The sequence below is a fragment of the Pongo abelii genome, chromosome 8 (assembly GCF_028885655.2).
Source record: "Pongo abelii isolate AG06213 chromosome 8, NHGRI_mPonAbe1-v2.0_pri, whole genome shotgun sequence".
NCBI lineage: Eukaryota > Metazoa > Chordata > Mammalia > Primates > Hominidae > Pongo > Pongo abelii.
The window spans coordinates 118,418,813-118,440,857 of NC_071993.2; the positions used below are offsets into that span (position 1 = coordinate 118,418,813).

Below are 22,045 nucleotides of genomic sequence, written 5' to 3' on the forward strand. Positions count from 1 at the left end.
AAATAGCATGTAAGCAGTCACTGTGGCAATTTGTGACCTGAAGCCCCTATGATTCTCAGTGAATCTCTGGTGCTTAATTATGCCAAGGGTTTCTAGAATCAGCCTCTAGCAGTTTCCTCTGAAAACACCATCAACTACTGTATGGAATCTAAGTAGATGGATCAGAGTAATAACAATTCAAAGAGCTCATTGGAGCCTGGGATAATGAGCCAAGACTGGAATCAGGACTCAGGGCTCAGTTTAAGTCCCATGGGCCACATAGATTACATTTCCATTAGCACCATGGAGTATTTGTTGTATGGAGAAAGAGCAACCACTTTGATGCCAGAAAATGTACCTGATATGGTTTTGCTGTGTCCCCACCCAAATCTCACCTTGAATTGTATTAATCCCCATGTGTCAAGGGTGGGGCCAGATGGAGATAATTGAATGATGGGGGTGGTTTCCCCCATACTGTTCTCATGGTAGTGAATAAGTCTCACAGATCTGGTGCTTTTATGAATGGGAGTTCCCCTGCACAAGCTCTCTTGCCTGCCACCATGTAAGACATGCCTTTGCTTCTCCTTTGCCTTCCATGATCATGAGGCCTCCCTAGCCATGTGGCACTATGAGCCCATTAAACATACTTTCTTTATAAATTACCCAGTCTTGGGTATGTCTTTATTAGCAGCATGAGAACAGACTAATACAGCACTCCAGAGCAGTGTTTCAACCTCTACAAAGAGGGTCTGGGCTTTTTGAAGACGGTTCCCTGGAAGGAGAAAACAGGCCCTTCCTAACTGGCCTAAAAATTTGCTGGGTAAGCGGAACACCCGAGTCAACTCGGCTCTGCTTTCTGTGGTTCTGAGGAATGTCTTTTTGTGTATTAATTAAATTAATGCTAAAGATACCAATTACTGTTAGCCTCTATTGAACCTGTTGCAAAGTGCACGGCATGTGGAAAGAACTTTATATACATCATTTTCATAAATCCTTAAAAATGCTCTATGAAACATGCAAAATTTTTATCTGTATGTCACAGATATTTGGGACTTGCAGCACCTGAACCAAGGCTCATGTAGGATAACCTGCTCAGGGCCTTATAGCTGGGAAGGTGTGGAGGTAGGATTCAAACCCAGGTTGTCTAACCCAAGTCTGTGTTCTTAACTATGAAGTCAAATTCCTTCATTTTAGACAAAGGGGAATTAATCTGTCCACCGACTATGTAAAGCCATGGGGGGAGGGCAGCGTAACTGGGCCCTGACATGGCTTACATCCTTGCTTTTTCTGCTGGTAATTGACAGAAAACATTTCAATCCACCACGATGACTTGGTGGGACAGGTCCTAAGGCTTCAAAATGTGTTTTTATGTCTCACTGCTCTGTGGCATGACTTTGTGTCATTCGGGGATAGGGGAAAATTATGATTTGTTTTGATGCCCACTGCAACTTTCTATTTTACAACCACAATCAGTCTGAAGTGGGAAAGATATGAGAAACTCATTTCCTGAAGTTGAGGAAACCGTGGCACATGCCTTGACTAATGCCATACAGCTAAATATGGGCAGAGTTAAAACCAGAGCCAGCCTGGTCTGTTTAGAGCATTCCAATACTCTTTTTAGGATGTCTGATACCCTCTGCTCCTCTGAAGTGAAATGGTCACTCACAATATTATTTACTTTACTGTGGCAGCCTTAGGAAGAAAATAATTTGGAGTTTAGGAGAACCAGAGGAGTATAGGGAAGACATGTTGTTAGTGAAGGGAAACTTGGAATGAGATGTTTGTTCATTTCTTCATTCATTCTTTCATTTATTTATTCACCTAACAAATACCTATTGGATATACTGATTATAGAACCTTTTCTAGTTCTAGTTGTTCCACTTATGTTGAGCTTCTATTTTCTCATCTGATAAATAAGGATATTAAAATACATCTAATAATTATAAATATGGAAAACTTGATCTCACTAGTAATCATAGTAATGCAATTATACATACTATGGGTCACCATTTTTGTTTTTACTTTTTAAAACAACAAACATTATAAAATAATGCATAATGCTAATGAGGATATTATGAGAATGCAGTTTCAAGTAAATATTTTGGAAAGGAGTGTAGTGGGTTAGTAAGAGCCATAAAAAGATCCGTGCTCCTTGACCCAGGGATTCCATTTCTGGGAATCAATTCTAAGTATATTTTAAGAAAGAATCTATGTACACAAAGATGTTTAATGATAGTTTTAATATTAGCAAAACATGGTAACTGCTAAATCAAATGGACAATAGTAAATAAATTCTAGTGGATATGCCCAATGAAATGTTATGCAGCCAAAAGAGAAAATAACTATCATGAAGTTTCTATAGTAACATAAAAAATGGTTGATACAATGTTGATCATAAATAGAAAATATTCATTATTATCATAGAGATGAGGAGAGAGCCTCATAGGAGAAAAGAATCAAATGCTCAAAAGTGTGGTGATAGGGTAGACTAATGGGTTGTTTTGTATTTCCTGTTTTCTGAAGTTTCTAAAATATGTTTATGTTGCTGTTCTCCAGAGCCAGGCCATGATGTCAGACCTGATTTGAATCCCAACATCAAACGCTTACAAGCAGTGTGATTGTAGAGTTTTCTTCTTTGTAAAACGAGATTAATAAATGAATACACTTCATTAGGTTGATGTGTAGATTAGAGAAAATAATGGATGTGGAGTGGTCCTACAGTGTCTGATTGGTTGGAATTTGTTAATGAATAGCAATTATTACCATTTTTATGAGGATTTTGAATGTATTGCTGAACATTAATGACAAAAATCTGAATAATATCTGTGGATCTTTCTTGTTCTAAGTTTTAATATTTATTTATTTTTATTTTTTAAATTTTTTTATTATACTTTAAGTTCTAGGATACATGTGCACAACGTGCAGGTTTGTTACATAGGTATACATGTGTCATGTTGGTTTGCTGCACCCATCAACTCATCATTTACATTGGGTATCTCTCCTAATGCTATCCCTCCCCCAGCCCCCCAGCCCCCAACAGGCCCTGGTGTGTGATGTTCCCTGCCCTGTGTCCAAGTGTTCTCATTGTTCAATTCCAACCTGTGAGTGAAAACATGCAGTGTATGGTTTTCTGTCCTTGGGATAGTTTGCTGCGAATGATGGTTTCCATCTTCATCCATGTCCCTGAAAAGGACATGAATTCAGCCTTTTTATGGCTGCATCGTATTCCATGGTGTGTATGTGCCACATTTTCTTAATCCAGTCTATCACTGATGGACATTTGGGTTGGTTCGAAGTCTTTGCTATTGTGAATAGTGCTCCAATAAACATACGTGTGCATGTGCCTTTATAGCAGCATGATTTATAATCCTTTGGGTATATACCCAGAAATGGGATTGCTGGGTCAAATGGTATTTCTAGTTCTAGATCCTTGAGGAATCGCCACACTGTCTTCCACAACAGTTGAACAAATTTACACTCCCACCAACAGTATAAAAGCATTCCTATTTCTCCACATCCTCTCGAGCATCTGTTGTTTCCTGACTTTTTAATAATCGCCATTCTAACTGGTGTGAGATGGTATCTCATTGTGGTTTTGATTTGCATTTCTCTGATGACCAGTGATGATGAGCATTTTTTCATGTGTCTGTTGACTGCGTACATGTCTTCTTTTGAGAAGTGTCTGTTCATATCCTTTGCCCACTTTTTGATGGGGTTGTTTTTTTCTTGTAAATTTGTTTAAGTTCTTTGTAGATTCTGGATATTAGCCCTTTGTCAGATGGATAGATTGCAAAAATGTTCTTCCATTCTGTAGGTTGCCTGTTCACTCTGATGGTAGTTTCTTTTGCTGTGCAGAAGCTCTTTAGTTTAGTTAGATCTCATTTGTCAATTTTGGCTTTTGTTGCCATTGCTTTTGGTGTTTTAGTCATGAATTCCTTGCCCATGCCTATGTCCTGAATGGTATGGCCAGGGCAATCAGGCAAGAGAAAGAAATAACGGGTATTCAATTAGGAAAAGAGGAAGTCAAATTGTCCCTGTTTGCAGATGACGTGATTGTATATTTAGAAAACCCCATCGTCTCAGCCCAAAATCTCCTTAAGCTGATAAGCAACTTCAGCAAAGTCTCAGGATACAAAATCAATGTACAAAAATCACAAGCATTCCTATACACCAATAACAGACAGAGAGCCAAATCATGAGTGGACTTCCATTCACAATTGTTACAAAGAGAATAAAATACCTAGGAATCCAGCTTACAAGGGATGTGAAGGACCTCTTCAAGGAGAACTACAAACCACTGCTCAATGAAATAAAAGAGGACACAAACAAATGGAAGAACATTCCATGCTCATGTGTAGAAAGAATCAATATCATGAAAATGGCCATACTGCCTGAGGTAGTTTATAGATTCAATGCCTTCCCCATCAAGCTACCAATGACTTTCTTCACAGAATTGGAAAAAATTACTTTAAAGTTCATATGGAACCAAAAAAAGCCCACATTGCCAGGACAATCCTAAGCAAAAAGAACAAAGCTGGAGGCATCATACTTCTGACTTCAAACTATACTACAAGGCTACAGTAACCAAAAGAGCATGGTACTGGTACCAAAACAGAAAGACAGACCAATGGAACAGAACAGAGGCCTCAGAAATAACATCACACATCTACAACCATCTGATCATTGACAACTGACAAAAAAAGAAATGGGAAAAGGATTCCCTATTTAATAAATGGTGCTGGGAAAACTGGCTAGCCATAAGTAGAAAGCTGAAACTGGATCCCTTCCTTACACCTTATACAAAAATTAATTCAAGATGAATTAAAGACTTAAATGTTAGACCTAAAACCATGAAAACCCTAGAAGAAAACCTAGGCAATCATATTTCTTATTTTAAACATGGCGTTTAAGTAGGTTTTTTTGTGACGGAAATGTATTCATACATTAATGTGAGGCCAAAATACTGTGCCAAAATGATAGAGTTTTGAAAATAAATTTACCTTGGGGAATAAAATGAGATTATTTCTGTCTATTTAAAATCTGAACTGGTTCCTTCTTAGAGATGTGAGCCAACATACAGTTTTATATTTAGGGGATTTGGGAAGCTCTTATGTTAGAAACTAGTCACTTCCCTCACTTTTTTCTTCTAATACCTGCCCTTGGTTCTACATAAAACTAAAAAGATGGGTCATTATTTATGCACTTAGGAGTAACAGAAGAATTTTTGTGATGCTATATGTTTAGAGCAGTCCTATATTTTGCATTTCCCAAAGCTTTTGATGTGGGGGGAATTTGAATGGTCATTTTCTTGGTACAAGAAGACTTATAATATTCTTATGTATTTCTAGAAACTGATGTATAAAGGCTTCCTGGGAGTGAAATGGTTCTTTCAGAATGACTTTTGGATGATACGTATGTATGTGAATCATATGGCTATGATTAAATGTCCTCCCAACACAAAACAAATTGACTGGATGTGTGAAGGGTTTCGCCAGCCCCCAGTGTTTGATATCACCCAACAACATTTGGCCTCTGATTTCCAGCTAAGAGTTGAAAGGTGGAAATCTTGCTTGAAAATGTATTAGTGGATCAAGGAGCAAGGCAGAAAGACAAGGAGTAATCTCTGAGGCAAGAAGCTTTTGGACCTTTTCATCATATCCATGTAGCTATTATTCAATAAAAGAAAACAAAAAGAAGTTGGAAAAAGTTCTGAATTATGTGTGCTAATTTCCCTCCATTCTGGTGAGATAGCATGACAGCCTTGTGTCTTGATTAGACCTGATTATGGAAAGGTTGGAGAGAGGCCAAGAGAAGTGGTTCCCCAAGGTGGTGGTAGAGATGAATAGGCAGGCCGCGTTAATGTTGGTCTTGGATTTGGCAGGCCACCTTAAGATTGATAACACTTGATTCAAGAATGAGTATTTATGAGAGTCTTTGAAGCTTGGGTAATATTTTAAAACATGTTGCAGGTGTGAGACTCAACATCACCTGTTTGGATAAATATTCATTATCACCTTCAAACTATATCAATATCCAGACACATTGTTGAAGCTTGTCTTAGCCAGCAGCACCCAGTTTGGTAACAGAAGTCTAAGAAACTTCAGAAGTAATGTGTGAATTTTCTGCTCTAATATGCTTTTGCTTGACCAAATAATGCTATTTATGAATTTATGCTGGTGGTGGGAATTAGAGGGTTGGAGACATAAGCATATAATATATGCTTTTTTGTTTTGTCCTGTGTTTTGTTTCTAATGCTGGACAGAGACCATGTCAAAGTCCCCTGGAGACAAAACCCCATCTCTTCCACTGTCCCTGGCAAAGAATTGTCAATCTACTCCTCAGGATTTATGCCACGCAGCAGCATTTGGAGAACGTGGCAATGTTAGTCCTAATGGACTCCTCTTAAAACATTTTGGGTCAGGTGCCTCTGGTATTGAGTTTATTGTGAGGTTCTTGATTCCTGGTTTCAGTACTGGACCAAACACTCTAGGCCTCTATTATTTGGAATAATATAAACATTTTGTTGTGAATTGCCAGCTGGGGAATTGACAGCACCGTTTTCAATCCCTTGTGAACATATTCACTGGTTGATCCAATATGAGCATGATTGGAAAATAGATGGCTTTTCTTTGAAGGTCTCCAACTAGGAAAACTATCTTTATATTGAATTGGTCCACAGATCTCTGATGACATAGAGAAACATGCACTGCATCAGTTGGGATTAGAGGATCTGAGCAGTGGCTGGCCACTCCAATCACCATGCTGTGCTGTCTTCTTCCAAGTCCCATCTCACCAGATCATATGGTCACAGCAGAAGGTGAGTAAATGCTGGAACCTAGGGGAGCACAGTACACACAGGAAACTCTTCTCTCACTCCAACGATACAACTTTCCTAGGTCAGGCTTATTGTCTATCTTTTGATTGTCTATCTTGGCAGAGCCTATGCTGTTCTCTGATGAGGGACACAAAAGCTTCAAGAAGCACCAAGAAAACTTCTTCTTATCTCTGTTATTATTTTTTAGGGAGATTATGTGCCCACAATAGAATGGAGCTGAGTTCTGCTGCAGGAAGTACATTGCACTAAGGATTTGCAGATAGATCAAAGGGTAGGAGATGAGCAAATGTTGCCCAGGGAACCAACTTGCAAAAGGAAGATTCCCTTAGTATTTCTTCTTCTTGTCTTCATTTTAATGATGAAGGAGCTGGCCAGGGAAAGCTGATTTAGAGCCTTCTTCTCTGTATATATAGCAGGGCATGGTTGGGTGGTTGCAGAATGAGGATATTGTAGTGGTCCTATTTACCAAACCTTTATATTCAATCTTATCTTCTATTTTATCCTCCCCTCTCCCCGCTGATCTATTTTCCAGTTTGTAAACTGAATAGCACACAACGCAAAAGGGCAGAGTGACATGAAAGGCACAAGCCCTCATGTGACACATAAATAACTGATCAGAAGTGACATTTCAAGAACAGCATAATCCTTTATAAACATGGTTTCAAAGGTCAAACTTAAAACACCTTGTATACTGACCATGTTACGTTGGGCCTTTATATCTCATTGAACATGATTTACATGCAATCTTACCCAAATATTCGATGACTGGAATGTCTGATTTTATCAAACTCATAAAATACAATATGGTGTCTATGATGCTGTGGGACCAGAGAGGGCTGGTTGAGAGTCCTGATTTCACCAGTTACCAGCTGTGTGATCTAGGGTGCGTGACCTCACTCTGCTTTCTGCAAAATGAAGGGAATCCTCATAACCATTCACAGAGTAGACACCGCTGATAAGTAAGATAGGGTGGGCAACCACTTAGTTCTGTGCTTAGCCGAGTCAATGTCAATTTATGTTAAATGAGCAATTAGCAAATGCCTACTGTATCCAAGGCTTGTGTCACGCACAAAACTTTCTGGAGTATCAAAATCTGTCTTAAAAATACATAAGGCTTTTGTTGCCACTGTTGACCTGAGCAGCTAGTGAAAGAAACCAGACAAAAGCCTTTTAATATTTATAACAAATTCAAGCCAATTTTGTGGACAAAGTTCTTTGTGAGCAATTTCTCCAACATCTGTGAACGTTTTTAGTTCATTGAATATTCCATGGATGCCGTTCCAAATGACTAATTTTGGTGTCAGGATTTCTGTTTATTGCTGGTGGGGTGAAGCTCCACACCCAACTCCCATCCAAAGGTGCCTCCATCTCTCTCTTCTCTTTGTGCTTCCTGTTTGCTTCTTAGTGATGCTTGCATTAAGATAATGGTTTTTTTCTTTTTTTGCAAAATTGAACTTGTAATAGATGATGGAGTGAGAGATGGGTCACATAACAAAATTAGGCTCATTTTTGGTGCGTTGAAGTGCTAGCCTCTGCCCTGAATGGTAAATTACAAAAAATGAACAGGATACCCTGAAGAGTTGATGGATTTCCTTCTTCAAATTGCTAAACCATAGATGGAGTAAGGGTGATTTTCCTAGTGTTAAAAACTATTCCCTGGGGGTAATTTTAAGCATCTTGGGAAGACGCATTAACTACTTTTGGTCACCAGACAGCCATCGCTAAGTAGAAACTTAAGTATTCACATGATCATAAAGAGGCACCCTAGTAAGAATAATTAGCAAATATCTTTGTGGGATGAAGACTTGGATAGTTTTATTGGAAGAAATGTTCTGACTACAGTTTATAATGCTCTTGAACATGAACTTTTCCAAAAGTAAAGCTTGTAGGTAAGAAATGGCTTGGTGTTTGTGCTGATCTTTAAATTCCCCTAATAGAAAATAAGGCTTTATGAATTTCAAAGATGTTTTGTGAGCATTAACACATTGGTTGTTCACAACAACACTGCCAAGTTGGGCTTGGTGGGGAGCTTAGGATGTTGATTTATTAGCAGAAGACTTTATTTAAAGAATGGTGAATTTAGAATCAAGGAAACCTGACCAATGACTGGACTTGGCTACTTCCTACTCGTGTGGCTTTAAGCAATTTATTTTCCCTCTTTGGGCTTCAGTTCTATTGCTTGTGAAACAGTGGGAGTGGATTAAATCAGGGATGGCACATTCTTGGCAAGTGTACTACCTCCTTCTCAACCAGCATCCTTAATGTACATTGTTAACTGGCCAGGGCATATTTTCACACTGAGCACCAGAGGCTTTAGAACAACTTCACTTCTGTCCACAGGTCAACCACAATGTTGACCTACGAGTGTAAGGCATGTGTAATGGGATCAAGGAAGGTTCGGTGAGATGCTGAAATGAGATACAGAATACAATGATCATATTCAGGTAATTTATGGGTTGAACTTTTCCATGTTTATGACTGAAATCTAACATGTATTATTTCACCAGGGGCAAAACGAGGTAGTGGTAAAGAGGGTGGATCCTGTGTTCACATCCCAGCTTCATATCTTATTAGCTGGGTCATTTAACTTCTCCACTCCTCTGTTTCTACCTCGTAGAATGGTTGTGAAGTTTAGCTGAGGTAAGGTGTCTTAAACACTTAACAGAGTGACTGAGAAATCTCAAAGATCTTAGTAATTGCTAGCTATGAATATTCAACTCTTGTTTTCTGGTGAGCCAATTAAGAGTTAGTGAAGAAAACATTAGCTCAGATAATTGCAAACCCTTCCAAAGTGCTCCAGGATTGCTAATAACCTTGCATGCCACAAATTCCATTTTAAGAGTAGTTCTTACAACACTGAGATTTTATTAGTGGCTATTAATTAACAAAATCCTAAGAAATGCTTTTTGTTTTATTTTTGGAAAGCAAACTTTTGGTGTAGCTTGTGGTGATTTGTAAAACTCCCTTCTCCACATTCTGCATCTTATTTACATTCTAGGGTAGCATCTGCAAATTTTCACCCTGAATCATAAAACAGTCAAAATTTAAAAACAGGAAAAGGATGACTTGCACTTTAGGAGCCTGGGTGGCCTTCTGCCTGTAGAATCCTTCATTGTGCTGATGTAGTTTTTTCTAGCCCTTCTCTCAGTTTGACATGGGGTCCAAAATAGCGAGACAAAAAGCAGAATCTCTCCTACTTGTGGCTCTAAAAGTTCTTCCCCTAATTTCTTGCCTGGTAAAAAAAGTATGTATAAATACACAAATTACTGGTCAAAAGCTATTTGTGAGCTGTTTTCATGGACATCATTGAGGGGACATTCTGAGAACACTTCTCACTGAGTTTGAGTATTTCCATCCCATAGGGCAGACTTCATTGTAGAAAAACAAAGACCCAGACACAAAGCCAGTTGATGAGACTTGGACTTCCTCCCTTCTGCTCCCCGCTGCCAACCCTGCTCACAGCCGGCCTGACCCCAGAAGCTCTACACATTCTCCAATGCTCAACACCTGCCGATCAGGCATCATTTGAAATAACAGAGATGCCTTCTGTTATATAGGAAAAGCTGACATCTTTCAGGGCAAAGGATTTACACTGGAGGCTCCCTTCTTAGGTGAAGAAATGCAGAGGAACTTAGGAAAAGCTGTGTTGCTGAGTTCTGGAGCCCACTAGGGAAAAGTCTTCTACAGTAAAGCTTTGACTCTAGGCTGCTGGTGCTGCAGTGAGGGATCCCAGAGGAGCTCCCAGTTTTGACAGATTTATTCCCAAAGATGTGCTTGCCCACTGACTGAGCCTTGGTTGTCTTACTCCTGCTCAAGCTCCTTTCCCTTGAGTTCTGGCCTCCCTTTATGAAGCAACACTAAGGTTACCCCGAATATAACATCCTACAGATCGGGTAATGAGAATGGCCACAGAGCAGCAGAGATTTGGGCTTTTTTTTTCCCCCGCAAGCAAGAGCCATGGTGCACTTGCTGGAGAGCAGAATAGTTCCACAGAGATGTGTTTGCCTGCTGTTCACAGTGAAGTTCCTGATGTCTTTACCCCAGAACTTGTGTAATTTTTTTTAATTTATCACATAGTTTATTTATAGCTCTAAGTAGATTTATTTCACCTTGGATATAGTTCACTGTAGTGAACACCTCTTATGGCACATGCTTGATTTGGGGGTCTAATATGGTTTGGATCTGTCTCCCACCCAAATCTCATGTTCAATTGTAATCCCCAGTGTTGGAGGTGGGGCCTGGTGAGAGGTGATTGGATCATGGGGGTAGATCCTTCATGAATGGTTTAGCACCATCCCTTTGGTGGTGTTCTCATGATAGAGTTCTCACAAGATCTGGTAGTTTAAAAGTGTGTAGCACCCCCGTCCACCGACTCCCGTTCCTCTTGCTCTGGGCCATGTGAAGTGCTGCTCCCCCTTTGCCTTCAGCCATGACTGTAAGTCTCCTGAGGCCTCCCCAGAAGCCGAGCAGATACCAACATCATGCTTCCTGTACAGCCTGCAGAACCATGGCTGATTAAACCTCTTTTCTTTATAAATTACCCAGTCTCAGGTGTTTCTTTATAGCAATGTGAGAATGGACTAATACAGGGTCTTTTTTGTTTTGTTTTGGTTTAAAGATGCACATTGAGATTTCCACCTACATCTTCCCATCTATCTTTCTGCCAATCCAAATTCTTTATTTTCTGACCCTGCATCTATTCAATACATATTTATTGAGTACCTACTATGTCCTAGGCACCACTTAAGTGCCAAGTATCCAGCAGAAAACAAAATAGAGAAATCAAAGGCAAAAGCTTTTCCCTCTGTTGTGGCCATTTGCAGATGGCGGATGGACTCCCAGTCAAATTTTGATTTGGATATAGAGACTAATGATAACATACACACAGCAGGAAGGTATGAAAAATTTGTTATTCACATAAAGAGACTTTCTGGGAACAGTGGGGAGGCACCCAAGCAGGTCCAAAAATGACATGAAAGAACCAGGAATGGGAACTGGCTCAGGTTTGGTTTCTTCTGGTACAGAGTGGGTGGAGCTGGGATACTGATCCCTACGCTTGTGCAGGGGCTTGTGTGATTTGAAGCTCTCATCAGCACCACAGGAGGGAGCACCCAGGCTTTCTTATCATCTTGTCTAGACATGGAGCAGAAGGAGAAGAGGGAGGGATGGTCAGCAATAAAATGTCAAAAATGGCTTACATTCTTTTTTTTTTTTTTTTTTTTTGAGATGGAGTCTCACTCTCTTGCCCAGGCTGGAGTGCAGTAGCACAATCTCGGCTCACTGCAAACTCTGCCTCCCGGGTTCACGGCATTCTCCTGCCTCAGCCTCCTGAGTAGCTGGGACTACAGGCGCACGCCACCACGCCCGGCTAATTTTTTGTATTTTTAGTAGAGATGGGGTTTCACTGTGTTAGCCAGGATGGTCTCGATCTCCTGACCTCGTGATCTGCCCGCCTCGGCCTCCCAAAGTGCTGGGATTACAGGCGTGAGCCACTGCGCCTGCCGCTTACAGTCTTTAAACATTTTTATTAGTTGTAGTATAACACATGCATAGTAAGTAACAAATCTTAGGCATACAGCTTATGAGATTTTAGACCCATGTAAACATAATCCGGAAAAGATATAGAATGATTCCAGCAGGCATATCGTTTGCTTGTGTCCTCCCACCCAGTCAATTCTTGCCACTCCAAGAAATAAGCACTATTCTGACTTCTATCATTAAAGATTAATTTTTCCTGTTGTTGCAATTTTTATAAATGGAATCACAGCATGTATGTCTGCAGTGGTGCCTTTGTATTGTCAGGTGAACACATGTATTTACATGGATCTGGGACTGGGCTTTCTATTCTGTTGTATCCTGGCACCAATCTGACACTGTCTTAATCACTAAAGCTTTATAGGAATTGCCATATTTGATAATGAAAATCCTCTAACTCTCCAACTTTGTTCTTCTTCAACACTGATTTTCCATATCCTTTGCATTTCAACACCAACATTTTAGAATCAGCTCCTCAATTACACACACACACACATGCATGCACACATGCACGCACACACACACACCCTCTCTGATGGGCCTTTTTTTGGAATTGCATTACATCTAAAGACCAATACAGACAGAATTGACATCATCCAATTCATATTGAGAATTTAAATCGATGTGAAATATTTTCTCATTTATGTCTTTTAAAATTTCTAACAACACTATTTTTCAGTGTTCACTCTAGAGCTTTCACCTCTACAACTGGATTTATTCCTGCCTATTTGATGTTTTTAAATACTGTTATAAATGATACTTCAAAATTTTATTTTCCAATTATTTGAAGCCAGTATATAGACATGATTGATTTTTGCTACTGACCTTGAGTCTCGCAGCCTTGATAAATCTATTTAACAATAATAGCTTGTATAACTTTTGGAATTTTTGATGTGCACAGTCATATCGTACATGAATGTAGCAATATGTCTTCTAACTAATCTTTATACTTCTATTTTTCTTGTTTTATAGTGTTGCTAGAAACCTGTACAGTGTCAAAAGATGTGGTCATATGCATACCCCTTTCTTTGTTTCTAACCTCAGGGGGAGATTCTTCTGTATTCTACCAATAAGTGTATTTTATTGGCTACAGATTTTTTATAGCTATTCTTTAATAGATTAAATACTTTTCTTTCTATTCTTATTTGCTGAAAGCTTTTTTCCTTAATCAGGAACAGGTGGTGAATTTTATCAAAGGCTTTTTCTGCCCCTGTTAGGACCATAGTGTTTGGCTCCTTTATTCTGTTAAGGTGGTGATTTATGTTGATTCATTTTCAAATACTAATGTACCTTTACATGTCTGTGATGAACTCACTATATCATGAAGTATTATACTTTTAAATATTGCTGTATTCAATTTGCTTATATTTTGTTTAGAATGTTTATGCCTGTGTTTATGAGAGATAATTTCCTATAATTTTCCTTGCTTGTAACGTCTTTGTCAAATTCTGTTATCAGGGTTTCTCTGGCCACAAAAACAAGTTGGAAAGAATTCTTTTTTTTTTTTAGAGGTTGTATTCAATTCTTATTATTTCTTCCTTAAATATTTTGATTCACGTTCTTCATTACCAGAAAACCCTTGTGCATTTCCATGTTGTAAGAGATACCTCTGTTTATCCTGTCTCCAACTCATCACTCAGAAATTGCTTTATCATTGCTGATGAGATGCTTCAATACAGCTGCTTTAGGATATGTGTGACATCTTCTTTGAGTTTGGAACTGATAATTAGTTTTTGATGATAATCAGTTTTTGATGATAATCATTGTTCACATTTATTTAAAGCCTGTTACTAGGGGTTTTCTGACTTCTTTTCCTTCTACAAATACAAGAGCAGATTTGAGGCAATTGGTAACTCAATTTTACTTTCTTGAAATTTAAACTTTGAGAAAGTGTTATTTAATTCAGGCTTGGAAGTTGCAAGCCCCACAATGGTCTAGATCCATCCCAATTAACGAATTCATAAATTAATGGAAGGAAGAGAGAAATGAAGGGAAGGTGAGAGGAGGAAGGGAAGGGGAAAGGAAAAGTAGGAGGGGTGGAAAGAAAAAGAGTAAAATGAGTGAGAGGGAGGAAAAGGAAAAGCCTAGGGGTGAGGGAGGGTGGGAAGAAGGAAATAAGGTGGGCTTAGTATGGCAGTACGTTCTTTGGGCATTACAAGAAAATTAAGCTAGATATTGTTTCTAAGGAATCTTTAGTTGAGAAGAGATAAATGATGAGAACATAAAATCCTGCATATTTTCAGAGCTAGCAGGGAGTTAGGAGCTGCCTGGTCTACCACTCATTTGCAATTGAGGAGACAGGTTCAGGTAAGAGAATGCACCTGCGTCAGGTCATGCTCTTGGTCATTGGCAGAGCAGGGTCTAATACCACCATTTTCTAATTCTCATCAGGAAATAACAGGAGGGCATTTCAAGAGCAAACCAGCCAATGTGAGGAATTCAGAGAAACCCTCCAAAGGTCAGACCCTCCTACCCTTTGGATTGTCCTTCCCTTTGTAGAGTGAAACAGGAAATCAGATGGTTTGGGGAAGGGAAGGGCTAGCCTCTCTCAGTGGGACATAGGCAAGACTAGCACCATGTGACTGGATCTGACCGTCTGCGTTGACATATGTGTGGTCCGCCTTCCTGTGGCCTCTGCTACAAGACAGGCTGGAATATTTGTATGTCCATTCTATTTTGGGGCATGTAGGAGGCAGGAGGCCTGGTTACCAGACCAGATGACAGGAAGCAGATTCTTAAGACCAAAGGGAAATGTGAGCCTAATCCTTCAGGTTGGTCACCCACACTGATTGACAAGTCCTGCTTTTGACCCTAAAATGGGAATAGCTCATGCCCCTGCAAAGGTTACATATTGGTAGGCATCATCATGAATGATGAAAAGATAAGCAGCAAGCACTTTATTTTGTTTTTACTGTGCACTAATAATGATGGTGTGAAATCAAAATCTAGGAGACTCAGAGACATTTATAAGTCTACATTGCAGGAAAATGCCAATGTTATGAGCATTAAAAAAAGATCTGTATGCCAATATATTAGGATTAAGTTCTGGAGGGAAGTAGAATCAAAATATGAGTTTAAGAAGATAAATCAATGCTAACATTTCTATTAAAAAAAAGAGATTGTTCATGCATTTTTAAAATAGACAGTGATGGGGCCTAAATCACTATGGTATTAAATCATCAAATTGATTTTCAAAAGGGGTCTAGTGGTTTTACTAGAAAATTTCAATATTTGCAACATGCTGGAAAATGCATTATTACTATTTAAACACATAATGACAAATTTTAGAGGTCACGTTAAATTTATGAAGTCTTTTTGCTTACAGGCCCTCTAGCAGAATTTTGAAAGAGTTTTGAACACTAGCCTAGACAAAATTGGGACTCCGATGGGAAGTAATAAGTGAGGAAATGATGCTGGTGTTTCCCCAGTTGTTCACCACATCTCTCTAAGAGGCTCATGATCCATTACTGAAGAAGATCTCTCATTGCTTGATCTGTGTCCATACCAATCTCATGTCGAATTGTAGTCCCTAATGTTGGTGGTGGGGCCTGGTGGGAAGTGATTGGATCATGGGGGTGAATTTCTCAAGAGTGGTTTAGCACCATTCCCTTGGTACTGTGATTCCTTTGTGATTGCAAATGAGTTCTTCTGAGATCTGGTCCTTTAAAAGTGTGTGCCACCTCCCCGTCCTCTCTCTCTTTTGGTACTGCTGTTGCCATGTGAGATGCCTCGTTTCCCATTTGCCTTCCCCTATGATTGGAAACTTCCTGAGGCCTCCCCGGAAGCAGATGCTGCCATGCTTCCTGTACAGCCCGCAGAACTGTGAACCAATTAAACAAATTTTTCTTTATAAATTACCCAGTCTCAGATATTTCTTTATATCAATGCAAGAATGAACTAATGCTCCACACTGCTCCTGCCCAGTGGAGTTTTTGGTTCTGTGTCTGAATTCAATGTATTCACCTAACTCAAGTTGAATATAGTGTGTGTTCCAAAAAAGATCTTTAAAGATTTTCTGGTCCAATGTAGTTCACGGTTCTGAGAGAAGAGAATGCTTATGTAAAATGTCAAGATGTAATATTGTTGTTCAGTTAAAATGTATAAGAGAGAAAGAAAATCTTGTATGCATTTGAGGTTGTGAGTGTTTGTGCGTAAAAATATTTGAAAAGCCACCATATCACCTCTAGTTTTCTCTGATTGATTTTTATTTACTTTTTTCTTATTAAATTTTTCTTATTAACCTACTGTAAAGTTAACTTAATTTGGTGTAGATTTTATGAATGTTAACCCATGTATAGATGCATCTAACTACCACCACAGTCAAGATACAGAACAATTCTATCACCCCTGCAATTCCCTCCTGCTGCTCATTTGTGGACATACCCCTCCTCCAACGCTGACTCCTTGCAACCACTTCGTATTCTCTGTCTTTATAGTTTTGCTTTCTCCAAAATATTGTATAAGTAGAATTATAAAGCATGTCCCCTTTTGAGACTGGCTTTGTTCACTCAGCAGAGTGCCTTGAATATTCATCCTTGTCATTGTATTTATATTGTTTGTTTTCATTGCTGCATAATATTAATTGTATGGATGTACCAGATTTTGTTTATCTATTCACCCACTGAAGGACATTTTGGTTCTTTCCAGGTTTGGGCAATTGTGAATATCACTGCTGTAAACATTCATGCACAGGTTTTTATGTGAACATAAGTTTTCATTTCTCTGTGGAAGACAAGTAGGAACAGGATTTCTAGTTCATATGGTTAAGCGTATACTTTACTTAATAAGCCACTGCCAAATGTCATTTAAGAGTGGCTGTGCGATTTTTGGTAGAGCAATGTATGAGAGTTCCAGTTGTTCAGTATCCTCTCCAGCACTTGGTACTGTCCATATTTTGCTTTTGTTTTTAGTTTAAAAAAAAATAACCTCTTCAAAGATGATTTTAATGAGGTTTTAATTTGCATTTTCCTAATGGGTAATGATGTTGAACATCTCTTCATTGCTTATTTACCATCAGTATGTCTCCTTCGGTGAAGTGTCTGTTAGTCAAATCCTCTACTCCTTTTAAAATCTGGGTTGTGTGTTTTCTTATTGTTGAGTTATAAGAGTTCTTTATACATTGTGAATGTAAATCTTTTTGCCTAAGATATGATTTGAAAATATTTTCTTACTGTATGTGGCTTGTCTCTTTATTTTTCCTAGCAGTGTCTTTCAAAGAGCAGAAATTTTCAATTCTGATGAAGTCTGACATCAATTTTATCTTTTATACATTGTGTTTTTGGTGCTGTATGTAACAAACTTTTTGCCTAACTCAAAGTCATGAACATTTTCTTCTGTTTTCTTCTAAAGGTTTTCCAATTTTAAATTAAGACCTATGATCCATATTGATTTTATTTTTGTGTAAGGTGTAAATTATAATTCAAGATTCACTTTTGGCATATAGATGTTCAGTTGTTCTGACACTGAATGTTAAAAGGCCATCCTTTCTTCATTGAATTGTCTTTGTTTCTTTGTCAAAATCAATTCACCACATTTATGTGGGTTTGTTTATGGACTGCCTATTCCATCCCATTTGATGTATGTGTCTATTCTTTTACTGAGGATCACACTGTCTTGATTGCTTAAATCAGATAGTGTTAGTCCTCCAAATTTTATTCTTCCTCAAGATTGCTTGTATCTATTTTAATTCCTTTTCCTTTACATATAAATAATGAGTCAGCTTGTCTGTATCTACACAAAATTCTGCTGGAATTCTAACTGGAATTGTACACATTCATACATATGTTTAAGAAGTATTGACTTAATTATTTTAGATATTCCAATTCATAAATTTGATATGTACCTCTATTTACTCAGGTCTTCTTTGATTTCTTTTGTTAGAATTTTGTAGTTTTCAGAACATAGACTTTGCATAAGTTTTGTTAGATTTATGCTTAAGTATTTCATTTTTGGAACTATTGAAATTTCATAAAATTTTTGTTAAATTATTTTATTGAAATCTTAAATCAAGTTTCCAATTGTTGGTTGCTAATAAACAGAAATATACTCACTTTAAAAAAATTGATCTTTCTTGGCTTCATTGCTGGGCTCATTTATTAGTTCCAGGAGCTTTTAGGTAGTTTTCTTGGGATTTGTGTACACAGACAGAAGATTGTGTAATTTGTACGTAGGAACAAGTTAATATATTCTTTCTGAATCTTTATGTCTTTTCTTTTTCTTAACTTATAACACTGGCTAGGACTTCCAGTAAGCTGTTGAATAGGTGTGGTGAGAGTGGGCATCCTTGCCTTGCTACCAGTCATAGGAGGAAAAACGTTCAGTCTTTCACCATTAGGTATGATGTCAGCTGGAAGTTTTCATAGATGCTTTTTATGAGAGCAAGGAAGTTTTCTTCTAAATTTGCTGAGAGATTTTATCATGAGCGAATGTTGAATTTTTTTTAATATGCTTTATTTGTCTAGTGGTCACCCAAGAATGATCATGTGATTTTGCTTTGTTAGTCTGTTAATATGGTGAATTACATAATTTGATTTGCAAATTTTAAGTGAGACTTGCATTTTTGAGATAAACCCAGTATTTGTAGTCATAATACATTTTTTAATATACAGCAATGCTTGAGGTGATAGATACCCCACTTACCCTGATGTGATTATTATGCATTGAATCCCTGTATCAAAATATCTCATAAGCCTACAAATATACACACTTACTATGTAACATTACAAACATTAAAATAAATTAAAAAATAATAAAAAATAAAATTGTTCATATTTTGTTGGAGACTCTTGCATATGTGTTCATGAGTTGTATTGGTCTCTAACTTTCTTTTTTGTACTATATTTGTGTAGCTTTGGTATCAGGCTAGTGTGGCCTCATAAAATGAGTTAGGAAGTAATCCTTACTCTTTTATTTCTTGTTAAGATATTGTGTAGAAAAATATTAATGCTTCCTTGCACGTCTGGTACCATATGAGTCTGGAGTTTTGTTTTCTAATTGTTTTAACTATGAATTCAATTTATTAAATAACTATAAACTATTCAGATTATCTTTTTTGTTCCTTGAGTGAATTTTCATAGTTTCTGGCTTTAAGAAATGGTCCATTTCAATGTAAACTATTCAAATATATGTGCACAGAGTTGTTTTAATATTTTCTTGTTCTCTTCTAATGTCTGTGATGTCTGTAGTGATATCACACTGTCATACCCAACACTGATAACTTGTGTCTTCACTGTTTTGTCAATGTGCCCAGAGGTTTATTAACTTTTATTGATTTTTTTAAAAAGCAGCTTTTGATTTTATTTTACTTCTGTTTTCTAGTTCATTGACTTCTACTCTTATCTGTATTATTTTTCCTTCTATTTGCTTTCCTATTTTATTCTTCTTTCTTAAGGTAGAAGCTTTTAGTAACTTAAAATCTTTCTTCTTTTCCAATATGAACATTTAATACCGTAGACTATTTTACAAACAGTTTTACTTACCACAAATTTTGATACACTGTATTTTTATTTTCATTCAGTTCAGACTATGTTACATTTCACTTGATACTTTCTCTTTGAACAATAGATGTTAAGTAGTGTGTTGTTTAATTTGGATATTTTGGATTTTCCAGAACCCTTTTTTTTTTTTTTTTGAGATGGAATCTCCCTCTTGTTGCCCAGGCTGGAGTGCAGTGGTGCAACCTCGACTCACTGCAATCTCACCCTCCCGGGTTCAAGCAATTCTCTGCCTCAGCCTCCCGAGTAGCTGGAATTACAGGGGCCCGCGACTACATCCAGCTAATTTTTCGTTTTTTTAGTAGAGATGGGGTTTCACCATCTTGGCCAGGCTGGTCCTGAACTCCTGGCCTCGTGATCCACCTGCCTCTGCCTCCCAAAGTGCTGGGATTACAGGCGTGAGCCACTGCGCCTGGCCTCCAGAAACTTTTTTGTTACTTATTTCTAATTTAATTCCATTATGATCAGAAAATGTACTTTGTATGATTTCAATTGTTTTAAGTTTGTTAAGGTTTGTTTTATGACCTAGTATGTGATCTATCTTGGTGAACATTTGATGTGCACTTGAAAAGAATATGCATTCTGCTGTTGGTGAACATATTATAGAATAAATATCAATTATGTCCAGTTGATTGGTAGTGTTAAGTTTTTCTATGTTCTTGCTGATTCTTTCTCTTTCTCTCCCTCCCTCCCTCCCTCTCTCCCCTCCATCCCCACTCTCTCTTTCTCTTTCTCTCTCTCTCCCTCTCTCTCTCCCTTTGTCGCCAGTCTGGAGTGCAGTGGCAGGATCTCAGCTCACTGCAATCTCCGCCTCCCAGGTTCAAGCGATTCTCCTGCCTCAGCCCCCGAGTAGCTGGGACTACAGGCACGCACCACCATGCCTGGCTAATTTTTTGTATTATCATTATTTCTTTTTAGTAGAGACGGGTTTCACCATGTTGGCCAGGATGGTCTCGATCTCCTGAACTTGTCATCCACCCACCTTGGCCTCCCAAAGTGCTGGGATTACAGGCATGAGCCACCGTGCCTGGCTGCTGATTTTCTACTTGTTCTATTGTTTAGTGTGAGAGGAGTGTTGAAGTCTCCAACTATATTTGTGGGTTTGTCCATTTTTCCTTTCATTTGTCAGTTTTTGGTCTACATATTTGGAAATTTTGTTTTTAGGTGCATGCATATTTAAGATTGTTATGTCGTCTTGATTAATTGACTCATTTATCCTTTTGTAATTTCTGTCTTTACCTCCAGTAATTTTTTCCTGCTTTGAAGTCTGCTTTGTCAGGTACTAATACAACTACATCAGCTCTTGCTTACTTATTGCTTGCTTTTACCATCTTTTTATATGTAACATATGTCTTCATATTAAAAGTGGGTTTATGGAGACAGCACAGAATTAGAGCTAGAGTTCAACAATTTGTCTTTTGCATTGGAGACTTGGAAAGGTGAGAGAGGTGGGAAGAATGAGAAATTACCTACAGGTACAGTGTAGACTATTCAGATGATGGCTGCATTAGAAGCCCGGATTTCACCAGTAGGCCGTGTACCCATGCCACAAAACTGCGTGTGTACCCCCTAAAATCTATTTTTAAAAATAAAAAAGATTAAAAAATCTGTCTTTTAATTTGTGTGTTCAGGTCATTTCATTTAATAACCATTATGTTTGCATTTAAGTCTACCATTTAAAGTTTGTTTTCTGTTTATTCTTTCTGTTACTTGTTCCTCTGTTTCCCCTTTTTGCCTTCTTTTTGGATTATTTAAATACTTTATTATTCCATTTTTCATCTATCTATTGGGGTTTTGACTATGCTGTTTGTATAGCTTTATGTTTTCCTTTGTATATTTTTTACTTACTTGTATTGTTTTATTTTTTCCAATGAATATGCATTATTTGGACAATGAAGAAAGGCAAACCGCAAAAGACAAAAAAGAGAAAGAAAGACCTCCAGAGTGGGAGAATAACTCCTCACCTGTCAGGTAGGCTACACTCACTGTGTGCATCCCTGATATAAAATGGTGAAGCATTTGCATAACCCATCCTCCCATGTACTTTACATCATCTCTAGATTTACTTATAATAGCTAACATAATGTAAATGCTATGTAAAATAGTTGTTATACTGTATCGTTTAGAAAATAATGACCAGAAAAAACTCTGTATGTGTTTAATATAGAAGCAACCATTCTCTTTTTTTTTTTCAAATATTTAT

General features: G+C 37.9%; 1 long non-coding RNA gene across 1 annotated transcript in view; it reads left to right on the plus strand.

Moving 5' to 3' along the window:
* The window catches only part of LOC129048353 (uncharacterized), a 179,542-nt gene that overhangs the window by 85,291 nt on the left and 72,206 nt on the right, over positions 1–22,045 (plus strand). The window contains exons 9-10 of the long non-coding RNA XR_008510625.2: positions 6,659–6,796; positions 21,741–21,813. This is a non-coding gene — a long non-coding RNA (uncharacterized LOC129048353). The remainder of the gene's footprint in view (positions 1–6,658; positions 6,797–21,740; positions 21,814–22,045) is intronic.